We start from the raw sequence: 17,205 nt of genomic DNA, 5'->3' as shown, positions 1-17,205 counted from the left end.
TTCTTATAAAGAGGACACCAACACCAAATTTTGGTTTAGGCATTTTTTCCTGTTCTTTTTTTTGTTTAGTTGGTTGATTGGTTTGGGATTTTTTTTAAGTATTGAATTCACTTCAGGAAACAAGCCACAGTTATACTGAGTGAGTCGCTCCACAAATGCACAACCATCCCTGTGGGGGTTTTGCCCCACGCAGAGTATGGGCAGCCAGAACAGAGCCCTGTGCTTCATCAAACATTTAGAGAGACATCACATGCCCAGCCACCATCTCCCTGTATTTAAAACTTTCTTCCACCTAACCTAGACTTTTCAAACCTGTCCTAATTGAAAAGTAAGCCTCTGGCAAGTATAAAATTTTAATATTAAGCCACCTGAGACGTCCAGTGAGGAGAAGTTCTTAAAGAAATTGAACCTGAGAGAAAGATAACCACTGAAGCGACCACTGGAGTAACTGGAAATCTTAGCAAACAAGGATCCAGGTATTGAACACAGGCTTAGATGCTGCACACTGCTGCAGTGCTGGGACAGAGTGCAACACGTTCTTCACGTGCATATGTGTTCAGGCCCTGAATATCAGCTGCACATGATTCTCCGCTTCTTAACAAGTCTTGAATTTTTATTCAGATCAATGTTTCTAATTCTAAAATGATTCATGATACAAGGTAATGTCATTATATTACAAGACAGCTTAATTTGCAGCTCATTCCATGCCAAGAGCAAGGCAGCAGAGTCCCTAATTCTAAATAAAATCTATTTTATGCCAAATATCCTTGCCAAAACCTTCTAATGAGCTGGCACCAAATGGCTTCATGGGAACATCCTACTGTCAGGAGTGCTTTCTAGGCATTACCAGTACCTCAAAGAACAACTCTTTTTTTTTTTTTTTTTTTTTTTTTTCCCCTTGTGGTTGTCAGTTTGTTCTACCCTTCTCCAAGTACTACACATGAAAATTTCCTCTCTCAACCACCACACACATTAAAAAAGCAAGTCACTTCAGTGTATTTTACTTTGGCTCTGTCATGTCTGGAACTATTAAACATTAAACACTTTCATTGTGAAGCTGTTCTGCTGGTGGTAGGGAAGGTGGTCAGTGTTAAGAGTCTGAATCACAAATGTCAACAGTAGACCTCTGTTCTCATAGGCAGGGGATCTCCTTTCATAGACAGGAGAAAAACTTCACGTGAGGTTCAGTTTCTTCAAGTGCTTGCATGATTTATCCTGAAAACTGCTCATCCCAAATGCTTTTTGCCTGTGGAAAAGCTGAAGGTTTCACTCACTGGCCTAATGGGAACTGAGGATATGAGAATATTTTAAGACCTCTCTTGACAAATAAGCATGTTCCTCTCAGGAGAAACCAAAAAATTAGATCAAAGTACTGCCTCCTCTCTATTAATTTAGTCATCATGAGTCAAATTACAAGCTGGTTTCTTACAAACTCCCATTAGAGGAAGCTTTCCCTAAGAAGTAACTGAATAAACTCCAGAAGAAACCCCAGTAGCTCTCCCCATTGCCCAGCACACTCAACACATCCCTGCAATAGCAAAACTTACTGCCAGAGTGCTTTAAAATTACAGGTAGCATATTTGTACTCAGGAGTAGCTACACATATTGCTTGATATGTTTTGTACTGTATTGCCATCCACAAGCACTGATAGCTGAGTAACAAAACATATTGAAAAAATAAAAAAAAAAAGAGAAACAACCCAGAAGAGAATGCTTACCTTCTAACCTGAGAGCTTACTTGCATGGAGGTCTAGTTAGCAACCAAGCTGTGGTTTTTCAAAAGCTGCTAATATATCTCCATGACCTCTCCTCCTGAGGTAGCCAGTCGTCTCCAGGTCATTACCAGTGTATGTGTCAGACACAGTGATCCACTTCACAGCCCTGCTAACACCCACACAGTCTTGTAGAGCTGCACTTGACAGCCTGCTCCGTACAGCCTCCACTCTGCTCGTCAACAAGAAGCAGCTTTGCTGACAGCTCCAGCGGATCATAGACAAGGAGCCGTGGACCCGTGTCCAGCAACAAGTTTCCCTGGATGCCCTTGATGCAACATAAAAAGGTTGCAGGGCTCAAGGAGGGAGAAGTCATTTCCTTGGATGTGGGGGGGATGTGTTTCCTCAGACCTGCCCTGACTGAGGAACCTTAGTGAGACAGACCATGTCTCTAGAGATACAATAAACAACCAGCAAAGCTGGGGAAGCAGCACACCGATACCAGATTTCTAATCTCTGCAAAAGCCAGTCACCAGCACCGTGCTGGCACCGGCTGCCTCTGTTCGTCAGTCAGGCCTGAGCAGGTCACCTGCTGGCTGCTGGTGGGGTTGTGAACAGCTGATGTAAAGAAAGTACAGCTGGTGCAGGTAGGACACTGTACCTTTTCAACAGGGTGGAAGCTATTAAAGAACCTTATCTGCTACTCCTGTTTGGCATGGTGATACATTTGTCAGTATGCATATGTCACTGTGCTGTAAAGCATCTACTTCCCACAGCTACTGCAATCGGTAAAAACGATGCTCTTCCCTCTGGAGACCCACTCTATCCTGTAGCTCCCGGATTAACAAAGCCTTTTCCTGAATGGCTTTGTAAATGGTAAACTGATGTTTAATTAGCTGTAAGGTAAGGATGAAGTATGAATTTGGAAAACTGAAAGGCAAGTTGCAAGGCTGGAGACTTCCATTTAACAGCCTTTTAGTGTTAAGGTTATAACTTGAAGACACAGAAGTAGAAATTATGAGCAACTAGAAAGCTGCTGTCTCCAGAATAACATCCTGCGGTCTCTGATGAAGTCTGTCAGAGCAGCATTCCTGCTATGACAGGAGTGGGCTATTTTTTTATTAATAATTTAAAATAAACTCCAGTGAAGCTGTGGCTGTGCTGTCTTCGTGCTTTGTGTCATTTTGAATGCTTAGCCTATGCATGGCGAGAATGAATTTTAAGACCTATTTTGTGAATCTGCCATGAAACACTGCTTGTCTTTAATGAAATGTAAGAAAAACAAAGCAAGATGTCTGTTCTCTTACAGCTTGGAAGTTTATACTCCTATGATTTATTAAGCTTGTGGCTGTGATGGGGTTTTTTATGTTTTAATATTGTATTAATTGCTATTAAATGTCATGAATGTTGCTATGAAACCTAATGGATATTGTAAAATATGGGGTCTGAACGATTCATGAAATGCAACATATAATCTCATGAAAACTGGGCATGTGTTGTCTTGGAGTCTGCCCAAATTACAACATATCTCACTGGGATCTTAATTATTTTCTTTATACACTGGCATCTATATTTCATGAAAACATCAGGGAGTCTTTTTAAAATACTTCAGATATTTCATGAAAATTGCTGAATATGAGAGCAGGACTTCTTTGGCTGAAAGTTATGCTTTTATAGAATTGTTTTCAATTATACAGATGTAAAATATTTCTTCATTCAAAAATAATCATTTTGCTGTAATAAATTACAGAAAAGAGGAAAGCTTGTGAACTTAAAAAGAGTCAGTCATTAAATTTTGATGATCACAAAAACTGTTGCATGAATTTGTCAAAGTCCAAGAGATCACAAGTTTCCAACATTACAATTAGCTGCCCACTTTGTCTGATATCTTAAGGGCCAGAATCTTGTGTGGGAGAGAACTTTCATTGGATGTCCTGTTTCATATGGCCACAACACAAACCTTCAGCTCTTAATGTCTTATGCAGAATATAAGTTGTGATAGGAGGAAAAAAGAAAAAAGAAAAAAAAAAAAAAAGGAGAAAAAGTGCCTTGTTTCAGTATGCTTCCCAGTGAAGCCATTTGCCTGTTCCTTATCTGCAGGAGTGATACTTGCTCATCCCTGTTTTCCCAAGTCCTCTTGCTTATGGTGAGATTTTCTTCAGTTGTAACATAGCTAACCCCCCATCTTTCTCTTTCCAACTTCGTGAGAACCTCAAAAACAGTCCTGAAAACACTTGCTGTCAGCATTCTTAAGCTACTAGATGTTATTCAAGTGCTTCCTTCTTTGAGTCTTCTCTCCTGGTTCAGAATGGCAAGGAAGGAGGAAATTGTCCTTGACAACACCAACAGCTCATATTCCATTACTGTGGAAGGCAGGTAGCTTAACGTGAATATCTTACTTGGATGACTTAAAAGATGCGGTCTCCCCCACCTTTCAATTAAGAGATGTGTGCATCTTCCCTAGACTGGAGACAAGAAGTTGTTTCCCCACCTTGTGTTCCTTAAGTATGACACCCTGTGGTCAAGATTCCGTGTGGCCACTGGGGTAGGCAGGTGATTTCTTGCTGTGGACCATTGATCAAGAGCTGACTGTGAGCGGCAAGGGTTCCCATGACCGCAGCGGGAAAAGGAAGAAGAGCTTTCAGAGGACATTGGCAGGGAAATACTTGGGAAAGCCGTGGACAGAATCCATGGAAGGAATGTTATGCTTTGAAGGCTTGCAGGTAGTAAGCGAACAATTGCACAGCGGTTTCCACTGGCAGACTGCATCTAGCATCAAAGAGCCCAGATGTACTTGCTTAAGAAGGTAAATAGAAACTCAGCAAGACACAGGCAGATTGATTCCCTCACAAAACACTGCTGGCAGGTAGGGGTGTAGCTTGATGTAGCGGAGCAGATGAGAAGGGAGCACTGCCTGGCGGTGTCACAGCTGTACCTTCAGTGTATCCTGCAGACAGGGTTCATTCACTGGTTATAATAACCCCTGTAGGATTTCCTTGTAGAATTGCCTTGTTAGGCAATTAAATGCTCTATCACCATGACACAATTCTATAAGTCATCTGTCAGAAGTGTCATCTCAACAACCTAACGATAAAACTGAATCAAACTGCTTTAAATAACACCTTGCCTCTAGACTGCTCCAAAAACTTACTTCACTGTAAGATTTTATTACACTAAATCTAGTATACGGCACGCTAAAAACACTGCCAAAGTAGGCAGGTTGGTTCCTGATGCCAGAATCTTCTTGGACCTCTCTCTTGTCAGCCCTGTGAACCAGAAGTTGTCCTGAGCAATGGTGGCCTGGATTTGTCAGCAGCTGAGCTGCAGGCTGCTCTCTGATGAAATGCCATCCGGCTTGTCAGAACATGAATACAATAAAAATACAGCTGGAGGTCTGGGTTTTGCGTATTTTCCTATGGAGATATACATAATAACCCTGTGTGTGCATATGTATATTTCCAGTAACTTTAGCACGTGGTAATCCATATGTATCTCGTTTCATGTCAGGCTAGAGATGTTAAAGATGTTAGGTTCTACAAGTTTCTCAAAAGTATGCCGAGAAGGTGGAGAGGGACCTCCCATAAGCACCCCTCTTGAATGAAAGGCTGAGCCCACTCCCGCTGCTAGTTACCACATACAGGAGTGAATACATTGTGAATGTCCTTATTGCCATAGTGCAAAACACGGCTAGGGTCATTAAACACCAGAGAGTCCAGCTAGGAGATTCAAATCCACAGGTAACACTTTTTGTTTGGTTTTTGCTACTCATGCACTCTGCTGTTTGTTCCTTGGGTCTTCTACAATTGGTTTTTACCTCACTGTGTTAATAAAACAAGCTAGCACAGATGCCTCCTGGTTCAGGTACCCCTTCAGAGGATATTCTCAAGCCCATCCTGAACCTTATTTTCTTCCCCGAAGTCATGGACATCTGTCTCTTGCTGGCTGACACAGCACTGGAGTACCACAGACATACTCTGCTCATGACAATGCCAGGGATGTGCAGGTAAAAATGCCCACAATTTTCTCCATAGCTGGATAAGGCCTGAAGGCAAAAGAACTACTTGGTCCTGGTGTGAAACACAACAGAAGGACTGCCATACATTAAAAGAGTGTCTTTGTCCATACTACATCAATAAGCAGTAAACTTAAACACCTTCAAAATAGACAGAGGAACAAGCACTGTCTTGGCAGTCAGTACACCCTAATTATTTTGCCTTGGTAGTTGGTAGCTGTGGCTGCTTTCATGAGCAGTAGCTAAGATTAATGTGAAATAAATACCCCTCTGAAGACAAATGTTTAGGTTTGGACTTGTCATCTCATCCAAACTGCTGCAGTGTCAGTGGAAAGCAGCTATTTTTAAACATTCATCCTCTATACCACTCTCTTGAACTGTTTTGTAAAGTAACCTTCAAGACACACCTGCGGGGCAGTTAACAGTATCCAGTGAAACAACTCAGCCAGAACAGAACAGGTACTCTCAGGTCATTTTCACAGACCGGGTAATGCAGTATCACCATCCAAGCCCAGGAGAGCCCAGAACAGCTCCCGTAACTCAGCAGCAGACCCCTGCCCTCTGCCCCGCAGCTGGCTGGCTGCTTTTGTGCTGAGCACCTGCAAAGGAAGCAGGATGCTGAGCCTGCCAGCATTATTCTTTACTGGCAAAACAAAACGTGGCTGGCAAAAGTTGAAGGTTGCTTTGCGGTGTCTGATGTCCTCCTCAGCTTGCTCAAGATGGAGTCTGGGACAAGAAGAATGCGGTGATTAGAGGGTAAATGGCTCTCCTAGCCTCTAAGGTAAGAGGCCTAATGTCACGTCTTGCAGAAGGACCCCAGGGTCACAAGAGAGGAATTCTTTCAAGATCCTGGTGCACAGGAAGAGGCAACTGACTTCTATCCCCTGTAAGCCCAGCTCTTCCTACTGCTCCACTTTGAGCCCCCCGGCCATTCTCACCAGAGTTGCCCCAACACTTCAACTTTTGCCATAATTTGCCTTTCTCCTCATTGCAACCCGAAGTCATCCCCCCCAGCTTTTCATCCTGTAGTCTCTGCCCCTGACAAACATTCACATCATTTCTTTTCTGAACCAGCTGAATTGCAACCCATGTAAACCACATAATTTTGTAAGATATTTCCTTTAAGCAAAAAGAAGAGAAAGACAATTTCCTCCAACAGCCATTTCTAAATTCAACACTGATTTCAGTCAATGACAAACAAAAATGTTACATAGACTGGATGGTGTTGCAGTTTGGTGGCTGTAATATGTCCCTACCAGAGTTATTCTCTAATGGCAACTTCACAAGGCCACATTTTATTGACCCAGAAGACCCTCTCCAGTCTCCCTAAACAGCTAATTAAGCTCTCCATACAGGTCCCTCAGAGGTGCACAAGGTGCTTTGCTATGGCTAGGATCCGTATTGAGTAACAGAACATTGGAGATATTAATAGATTACTGATTTGCAGGTCACATCTTCCCAAAAGATGTGACCTTCACTTGCTTGCACTAAGAAAGTCCTGTTTTATGAAAAAGAAAATTAATTTCAAGGCTCCTGCCTGAATCTGAGTCACAAGTACTATTCCACATCAGCAGAGGAATGCCAGATTTCCAGGTAATCTTGAGTACATGTGTGTAATTCTTTCAAAAGAAGAAAGACTTCCAAAAGAGCCAATCTTTACATTTGAAAGTCCTATCAGCTTCACTCTAGCAAAGTCAACACTGCAATATGGTCCCCAGATGAAGCTGAAGGCTGTAATTCATGAATGCACAGATTACCTAGGAATTCCTGTTGTGGTGACCTCAGCCTCTTGGAAAATCCTACCCCTGCTTCAGATGTCCCTCTGCTCTTCATGCAACAGCTGCTGAAATGTCAAAGATTTACAAAGATTACCCATGAACTGCGATGGTTCAGTTGCTACGACGCACGCATCTGAGACTGCAACAAAAAACGGAAGAAGGGCAGAAAACAGGAGCCTGACAATTCCCCTGCATTGCAATGAAAAATTGGATTCTACTTGCCAAAAGGCTACATGCATTTCAAAGAGGCCTTCTTGTAAAGCTGGCACATGCATTGTGAGTGATTCTGCTTGACCTCATCATAGTCTGCATTTTCTTTTTTTTTAACGGTACAACAGATCACTACAGTGAAGTAACAGTCATGGACTTTTCTGGAGTATACACCACTATCTGGTAAAGCTGATAAGGTAAACTGCACAGCTATTAGGTCTTCAATACCTAGGATTAAAATGAGTTTTTAGTAATTGCATTGAGTCAAAGCTACTCCTGAACTCATTAGTCACAAGGAGTCTCTTAATTTCTCCCTGCCGTGTTGGACTAAATGAAATTTTGCTGTCCTCTTCTGTCTGTATTTTTCTCCCCCCTTTTTGCTATCAGCACCATCCCCCCACAACCTTTTAAATAGAAAGCTTTCCTGTAAGGACTCAGCTGTACGCACATGAGAGGCAGGAAAGTCTCCTGTTACGGCTATACAACACATTTAAGTTGAAACATGGATTTTGCACTGAAGAGGGAAGAAACCTTGTCATCAGTATTCCTTTAAATGCCTCTTCTACATCACCAATGTAATCAATAGTTTCTTAATGAAAAAACAATTGAGTATGCAGAATCTCTGAAAACTAGGCCACATGTTTTAGTGACTAAATTTAAGAATGCAAATACCATCAGTTTAACTTAAATTAGCCATGAAATTTTACCTTCTTATACTAGATAAGCCTAGCACAGACCTACTGTCTTAAGACCACTTTCTCTGGCTACATTTTTTAAGAACAAGCTGATTCAGGATTCTGTCCAAAATTACTGCAATATAATGTAAAATTTCCCGGCTGTATCTCTGACATCCCCTCTGGAACAGGTGAAACTGAGTAGGAGGTTATGTGTGCACCAGCAGGACATACCCTGCTAGAATGCTTACACATTAACCAACACATGCAAAAAGGCAACTAGACTTGCTTCATCCTGTGATATCCAAGACCTCTACTAGAATTAAGCCTTTCTTCTCGTGATCTCACCAAATCATGATGCACAAAAAGGAAAGAAACGATTCCATGCCTACCACTTTATTGATTGAAATGAAAGTTAGTCTGCTGGTTTGGTTTTATCCATCCAGTACTGAATAAAGTTGCCTTACCTACCACAAAACTCAGACATGCTGTTTCCATATGTTAAAAGCTATGAAATCTGCACGTTGTGATCTCTGTTATGTATACACTCCAACAGTCCATTTTGCTTTCTGGAGTGGTTTGGTGGTTTGTTTTGTTGTTTGTTTTTTTTTCAAATCTGAACTGGCATGCTTCAGGACAGGTATCTGGAAACCAGATCTCCTTACGAGAGAATAACTGAAAAAGTTCTGCAGGGAGTTAGGGTAGGGAATTGCTTCTCCTTATGTTGTCCATAGAGATATAAAAGAGGAAAATTAAAGACCCGAGGGAGTGAAAACAAGTGTCAGAGCTGGGTTTTAAACCTTTGGATGAGAGGTTTAAAGGACATGCTTTCTCAGGTAGAACCATCTTGTTTTTCAAAAGAGTCCAGGTCTAGATCAGATCTCCCCAAAACACTCAAGAGGAAATCAAGTGCATAAATTCTACTATTTCACATAGCTCTGGATGTCCTTTGTGACTTATGTAAGAATACAGCATAATTGCTTAGAAATCTCTTCATAAAGCCCATCTTTCTCATTTCTCATGCCTGAAAGACTTAAATATTTTTGCATCAAAGCTCCGCTGCACAGCGTAGCTATTTCCCAGATATACCTCATCCAAAAGCAAACCCTGTAAAAGCTGAATGAATGGGGAGAGACCCTGAAGTGAAGGACAGTCATTCTGAGGAACCACAAGAACTTCCTGGGTTTGCTGGCTAGGTCTGGGTAATGTGTGTGTGCAGCCTGGGGAGCCAAGGTCTGTAGCTACAAGGGTCTGGATGAAGCTTTGGGGGACAAGCCAGCAAACTTCAGGCTCAACCAGGCTGCTGGCACATGAATTCCTTCTCAGACCAAGGGCAAGTCAGGGTTTCATGCTGTGGATTCAGCCATGTAGTGCCTAAAAGTAAGTGCTGCGAGATCACCTTTATTCTCTTTATTTTTGCCTTATATTCTTGGGAGGATACAGATCCCAATAGTTTCATGAGAATTGTCTGAAATATACTTCATACACCACGATACATTCGATTCTGGCAGAGTAACACAATCTTGTCCTGTCTTACCATTCAGGAAATGGATCCTCTTGAGAATCGGGGGCTGTAGTCTGTGAGTTACGAAGACCTGACTCAAACAGTAGAAATCAGCTTTTCCTGTATCACCCTTGGTTTGGAGAACACCCCAGTGTGAATGGGCTCTGTATATATTCAGAAAGTGGAGTGAAAATCCGTAGTGAATAAATGTCAAACTGAGCAAATCAACAGAAGGTCAGAGTGGGGTTTATTACTGGTTAAACAGGACATACTGCAGGAGGGCATGGCTAAAACATTTTTAGATGGATCTTAGAAGCTGTACATGTCTTGTAGCTAGACTGAGAGACATCTGACTGCTCATCAGGCCCAAACAGGTAAAACGCCGTATCATCTGTACCAGAAGCTAGTGACCCAACAACCAGGGTAGTAAAGCTGCCAGCAAAGGGGACAATGCGAAGCCATGTAATCAAATGTCAGTCCCAAGACCTGCAGAGTTAGCACAATGCCTCTGTCTGAAGCAATTAGTTTTGCTGATAACTTCAGTAACGTAGTGTTATGCAATTGCCATGCAGCTGGTCAAATGCTTCTTCCTGCTTCTACTGCTATTTATATATTCCCAGACTGAAAGCTGGCATGCAGACACTCGTTGGCCCTGGAGTTGCATGCTCTTTGTTTTCCTAAAAAATGAGCTTAGCTTTACCTCAAGAGCTTTGGAAACTTCCTAGGCTAACAGATCCATTAAATCCAGGTCCTGAAGCAAACTTTGCAATCCGGGGTTTTCTGGGCACTGCAGCTATCAAGCAACGTTCAGAATCAGGCCATATATTCAGTAGCTTTTCTTTAGCTATCCATAGTTTTAAAAAATCCCCCAAACCTCAGCATTAATGTGTCATACAATTAAAAGACAAAAGGAACTTCAACATAAAAGAAAAATGCCTTTCGAGAATGTTGGGGTTTTTTTTTAATACAATATTATGATGCTACAGCAGGTTAGATTAAAGCCTGAAACTTAAAAATAATACTGAGATAAAGTCCTTTTACGATAAAGTTTTACTGCTGCTTTGAAAAGAAGCTAAATACATAAAATCGATTAGGGTGATACAATAAGTCTGCTAATTTTTTTTAAGTATTCACAAAAGCACGAAAAGGAGAACTATGCCAAAATTCAATTTAAACTTAGCTTTGGGGGTTTTATTTGTTTGGTTGGTTTTACTATAGGGTTGCTGCATAAACAAAATTGGTTTCTAATCTGTGCATAAAAGGCTGCAGAGGTGAGACATAAGCGTAGCTGCAGAAGGTATTCCACCTGGAGCAAAGGCAGTAAGAAAGCTTTCCAGGGCAAGAACAGGGGAGAACACAGAAAGGGGTCACTGGTCCTCAAGACCTGCAAAGACCACCTTTCCCTGTGGGATCCAGAGCAGGTACCAAGGTAGCCATGGTAGCTACCTGAATTATTTACACTGAGAAAATTAAAATCCAATACTCTGGTGCTACAATAACAGCTCTTCTTAGCAACCTTAAAAAAACTAATAAGCATGTAAAAGGTTAACAAGAAAAATAAGAGGATACTTATTTTGTTGATATGGCCTTGGTAAATCTGCTCTCTTTGCATTATTTGTCCTCTGGAGAAACAGAGGATCATCTCCAGGTTTTGCTGCATTATGGTCATAATTATGCCAGTTAAAACAAGGTATGTGCAATTAGGCTTGGATAAAAATAAGTGACTGAGATGGTTTTCTTGTTTAGTATCATTGTAGATGGACATGCTGTCACAAGAACTGTTAAGTGCAGAAATAATGTTCTGTTTTTCTGGTCAAAATCTTTCATTCAGTACTGAAAAGGAAACTTGCAAAGATTCTGTGATTTATTTTTCTTTTAAATTAGCAGTAATTCTAAATACTCTTAACAGTACCACCCAGAGAACTGATCTAAAATGAGTAAATATGTTTTAAAGCTTTGAATATAATGTGTATAATGCTTTTAAGAGACCAGTTTTTTTCAAGACTGCTCCTCCTCAGCTTCCCCGAGTTCAAATAGAATAAACAGCATCCAATGCCTCCTTATGAAGCCAGGTCCCACGATGTACGGTCTGGGAACACTGTAAAGCACCAGCACCTCCCAGAGGATGCTGACTGCTGTCAGCTCTGCAGCACCCCAGACAGCCTTTGCTCCCAGATAGCAGTCTCGTTCTAGGGGTGCAAATGCAAAAATGATACAGGTGTGAGTTAAGATGTGAATGATCTTGCAAATACTGCATAGGAAGTCCTCAGCTGCAGCCCTCACACAAGTTGCGGTCACACTGCCTTCAGTCACAGGCAGTGAATAATCTTTGGGTGAAACAGGTCTAACTGCTCCAGGAGGCAAGGTTTGGGAGCTGCAGAAAGCTGGTGCGTTCAGCTCAGTTTGGAATCAGGAATGGGAAAGCAGACAGTTTCACTTTCTAAATGAAAAATATTTTAAAAGAAATTTCAAATAGAAAAGAACTCCAGAAATAAGATTTTATATTTAATAGGAACACAAGCTTGTTGAAATCTCATCATTCTCAGAAATTCTCTTAATTGTAATAGTATTGGCTCTGCAGAATGAGGCGGCAGTAGTGGGTTAAATACATTACAGCAGAGCTCTCCATCCAAGGAACGGAGAGAACAGAGTGCTGAGACACATCTTCATCACACAGCAAGATATTGGTACCTTTCATCTAAAAGCTATCATCCATTCTCGTGAAATCTGATTCACTCTCCACTGAGATTAAAAGAGAAGGACTTTTCTGGTTTCAGTAGCAGCTAGACGTGGTCTCTGTTGTCTACAGAACCATTATTGCCACAGAGAAAGTAAAAGAAACACCAATGCAATTATTAGGCTTTCCTTTTTATCAGCGAGAATGTCACAGAATATTTCCAGTTCTACAAAAAGCAAGGGGAGGAACAGATTCCAGCTCCCTGGAAAAAAGCATTTCTTGAATAAATACATGGAATTACATTGGTAAAAAGATTATACGCAAAGAATAAAATAAAAAAGTAGCTAACACAGAAACAGAGAATATTTTAAAAATAGATGTATTTTAATGTGCTCCTTAATCAAACATATTGTATTAGATCACAAAGAAGACATATAATTTAGGCATCAATTCCTTAAATGCAAAACAAAAAAAATAATGCAAAAGAATGCATTCCTCCATTCTACGATATTTACGATAACAGTATGCAAGCAGTATAGGACAGTATTATTTTGAAAATCCATTACACAAAGCCTCGTCAGATATTTCAAAATGACTCAAGACAAACACAATCTTTCTTTGATACTTCAGTGAAAAAATTACTGTATTAGAGAAATTTACTATGATGATAAATTTTGACTGAAGTGGTTTGGGCTTCCTCAAAAATGAATAAATACTGTTACTGACACTTGATGATTAGATAAAACTTGACAACAACAGCTGTGACAATTTAAGTTAATTTTTAGGAAGGATAACTTGTGCAAATGCCATCAAAATGAATACCAACCAGAGTCATAAATATAATACACTTCTTGAAGATAGATGCTGCCATTCCTTAAACTTTTTCCATCTCCAGTATGCGATGCTGCTTCTCCACTACAAGTCTGCTGCTAATTGCTCTGGAAAGTGCAACTGTCTGAATTTTTACATGGATGGAGAATTGTTCTGAACAGCTACACCAGACAGCCAGACCTCTGCTAAACTCAACAAAAGCAAGGCACAAGGTTCCACCAAGAACAGCAATCCTTCTTCAGTTATTTGATAAGTGACTGTATCTTAAGTCAGGAAGCCTGGTCCCTCAATGCAGGGCACATGCTTGCAATTCCAATTCTGCATGGTATCGAAAAATTTCAGAGGAACTTTTGATACTCCGCACATTGCTTCAGCCCTAGTTGTAACTACAGGACACAAAATTCAGACCATTACTTTTGCAAAAGTCTGAATGTGTCAGAAGTTAAATCCTTACATCTGGAAGGAATTAGGCTCAGTAAACTGCATTTCAGACTCATATGTGACTAAGCATAAAGTAATCTCAGTCCAGAACTAAAACCGATAGATATTGCTGCAAGAAACTTGGTTTATTTTCCTAGTAAGGACTAGACTGAACAACGAAGTGTAATAATTTATAATTCTACAATTCCACAATATTAAATAATCTTCACCAGATAATCCATGCCAATAATCCAGGAATTGGTTCTCTAAAAAAGCTGCATCGTCACTTTACTGTAGCTGACTGCTGGTACTGTACCACACGCATGTCAACATATTCTCCTCTTTGTCTGTGTAACCAAATGGATCTAAATGCAAAAGGACACTTGAAGAGATTAATGGAGTATTACCTAACCCCGAGCTGCAGGAAGCATATTCTATGGTGAGATAACAAAGACTTCCTGTTAGAGGATGACACTTCCTAAGAGTTAAGTCTATTAACCTTTAAACAAGTACTTTGAAAAATAGCTTGGAAAGCCCCCAAAACCCAATCAATTTAAAGGACTTCAAGAAACTTCTTCTTTAATGTTAAAGAAAAATGTTTCATAATTCAGACAAAACACACAAACATTCCTGTTCCTACAGCTATTGATCTAAACAGAAATAAGACAGCGAGACTGAAATACGAGGTGTACATATGCTGAAACAGCACACATTCACAATAGCTTTCTCAAACTTGAAGTTAGGTAAAGAAATCAAAATGTCTAATTTTGATTAATCAAATCACATGCTTGAGCTAAATGGAAAAACAATGCAAGCTTACAAATAGCCCCAAAGTTCATACGTGTGTGCAAGACAAACCACTGCAGTATTTACATACCTCTACTATGTGTCTTGATGCCAAAACAGCACAGAGTAACTGCTCAGAGGTGAATTTTGTCTTTAAGTAGCAAAGTTATTTATTTCGTGCAACGTTGGGGAGCTAGCCAGTTCGCACTGGACAAACTAGCTCCAAAGTTTTCAGTGAAAAGTTAGGTATTTTATACAGTTTTCATGAGAGGTTGCGACATCTTTACATACATATTCATTTGATTTTGACACCCAGTCATTCCATTCACAACAGGTGGGATCTAGGTGGAATAGACCTTTCAATTTTCTTTGTTTTCCTGACTCATGGTCTCCTTATCTCTTTCAGCTGCCCACCTTATCTTTTCTAATTGTTCAGAGTACATTCCTTTCTCAACACAAACAGAGCATCAGCCAGAGCATTGTACCAAACTCATCCTGACTAATCTTTTTTTTTTTTTAAGACCTTGTTCTGTTTCAGTCTTCAGTGCCAAAGTCCTAAATTTAGATTCTAAAATGCTTGTCCAGCTCTTGCCTATTTCAAGAAGCATTTAATGCCAGTTTCATAGAAAGATATAGGTGTCCAAAGTGGAATATAAATCAAACACATGCACTTAAATCCAGCAGTGACATTAAAAAAAAAAAAAAAAAAAAAAGACGCTCTTATGTTTACCAGTAAAGGAGATATGCACAGTTCTTCTTGACAGAAAACAATGAAACAATCAAATGATTGGGGATTAAGTCTGAAGTCTCACCTTATAACACACATTCTCTCTTTAAGGCTCAAAGAATGCTTAGGTATGCCATTTAAAAGTGGAGCAATTTCAAGTGGAGATTGAGAGCAGTAAGCTAAAATTGCCTGCTTCAGGAGTTAAGTCCTATGAGTTCAAATCTTCTTCAGGAAAAGGGAAGAGCTGAACAACATCCAAAGTGAGTGTCCCAAGCCTTGAAATAAAATATTTCACATTTTCAAGAAGAAGGCTTGCTTACTGCAGTGGTTCTAAGAGTATTCCCAAAGAGATAAATTTCTCACTTTCAGAGAAAATAATTTAAGTAAATGTAAGGTTACATTTATCAGTGCTCAGAATGTATATTGTCTTTGAAAAAATAATTCATCAAAACTGAATACATTAAGGATAAGCACGTTTCCTACAGAAACATCAAAGCTACTTTAAAATAAGAGTCACAGCCTTCATTTCATCTAAACTGAGAAATACAGAATGAAATCTCATGCTCGTGCAGGTCAACAGGAGGAGGTTCAGGGCACCCGAGAAAGTAAGTCAGAGTAAGTCTGCATGTCAAGCAGACAACTAAGCATTCGTGAATGCAAGGTAACATGTGCAGAAAGGAACAACATGTTAAATTCTAAACTAACCACACCTCTCACCAAAGTCTTGAGTCTAAAACCACAGTTCAGTGTGCTGTGACAGATAACGTCTGAAACAATAAAGAAACAATAAAGATGCCGAGACTAAATCAGTGTATTTCAACATTTTTTATGTATCACTGAAGTGTTCTCCTATAATACTATTCTGGATCACTAAGTGGAAGAGCACATAAAAAACAGCCATATGCAAAGACAGTCAGGAGAATGATTAGAAAACAAAGTTGGGAAAGGCATCTGTCTGAGAAAACAACCAAAAGACTAATACTTTGATCCAGGGGGACAAGAAATAACGATACAAAGAAGGAAAAATGAATACTTCTGGCCACTTGTTCTTCAAAATACAAGAAATAATATATTAGATTTTGTAATAAATATAATCTACAATGCTTCCCATCCCAATTTAATGAATCCCAACTGCTTGTTATCATATTCCCTTTGGCTTGCAACAATCATGAAGAACATCAGCTAAATTCTGAATGCCCTTATACCTTATGCTGGGGAGCAGTCCTGCTCCTCCTGCAGTATATAGTGCTCCACAGAATTACAATGGGAAGCTGGTCTGGTCATGGAATCCATATTGACAACTTTCTTTTCAAGGGAGTTTCTTCATGGATTACAAGATCAGCAGACAGCAGCTACAAACCTGCTGTTCAGGTTAGAGATTGGCAAAAAAAAAAAAAAATACATCTAGAGTTCCATTTATATTAGTGAATCTACAGAAGCAGTCTGAGTTATAATGGAATGGGCTCCAGTCCATGTAATTAAACCAGTTAGTTGTCTCATAATAGTATCTACCATGTAAGATACATGTTTAAACAGTATTAAATATAAAAATCTTTTCTCATCTTTGTAACAGGCCAAAAAGCCAAAGTGAGCTCCAAAGGGTTCTGTCCTGCCCAGTTGTCTTAAAGATCTCTGATCACCTCACTGGTTAGAAACTGCGTTTTCTTACTTCAAATTGAGCTTGGTCAAATTAAAATGAGAAAATTTATCAACAGTGAAAGTAAAGATTTAAAAGTATCTTTGATAAGATATAAAAATATGAAATTGGTGAATTGAAGAATCTGTTTTGCAACTAACAATGTCATTTTTTTCCATAAAGTTATATTAATTATCATTATCATTTCCTCCTTTAACTATATATTAATCAAATCCTG

This window comes from Falco cherrug, chromosome 5 (assembly GCF_023634085.1).
Source record: "Falco cherrug isolate bFalChe1 chromosome 5, bFalChe1.pri, whole genome shotgun sequence".
Classification (NCBI taxonomy): Eukaryota; Metazoa; Chordata; class Aves; order Falconiformes; family Falconidae; genus Falco; species Falco cherrug.
This window is presented reverse-complemented; position numbering follows the sequence as displayed.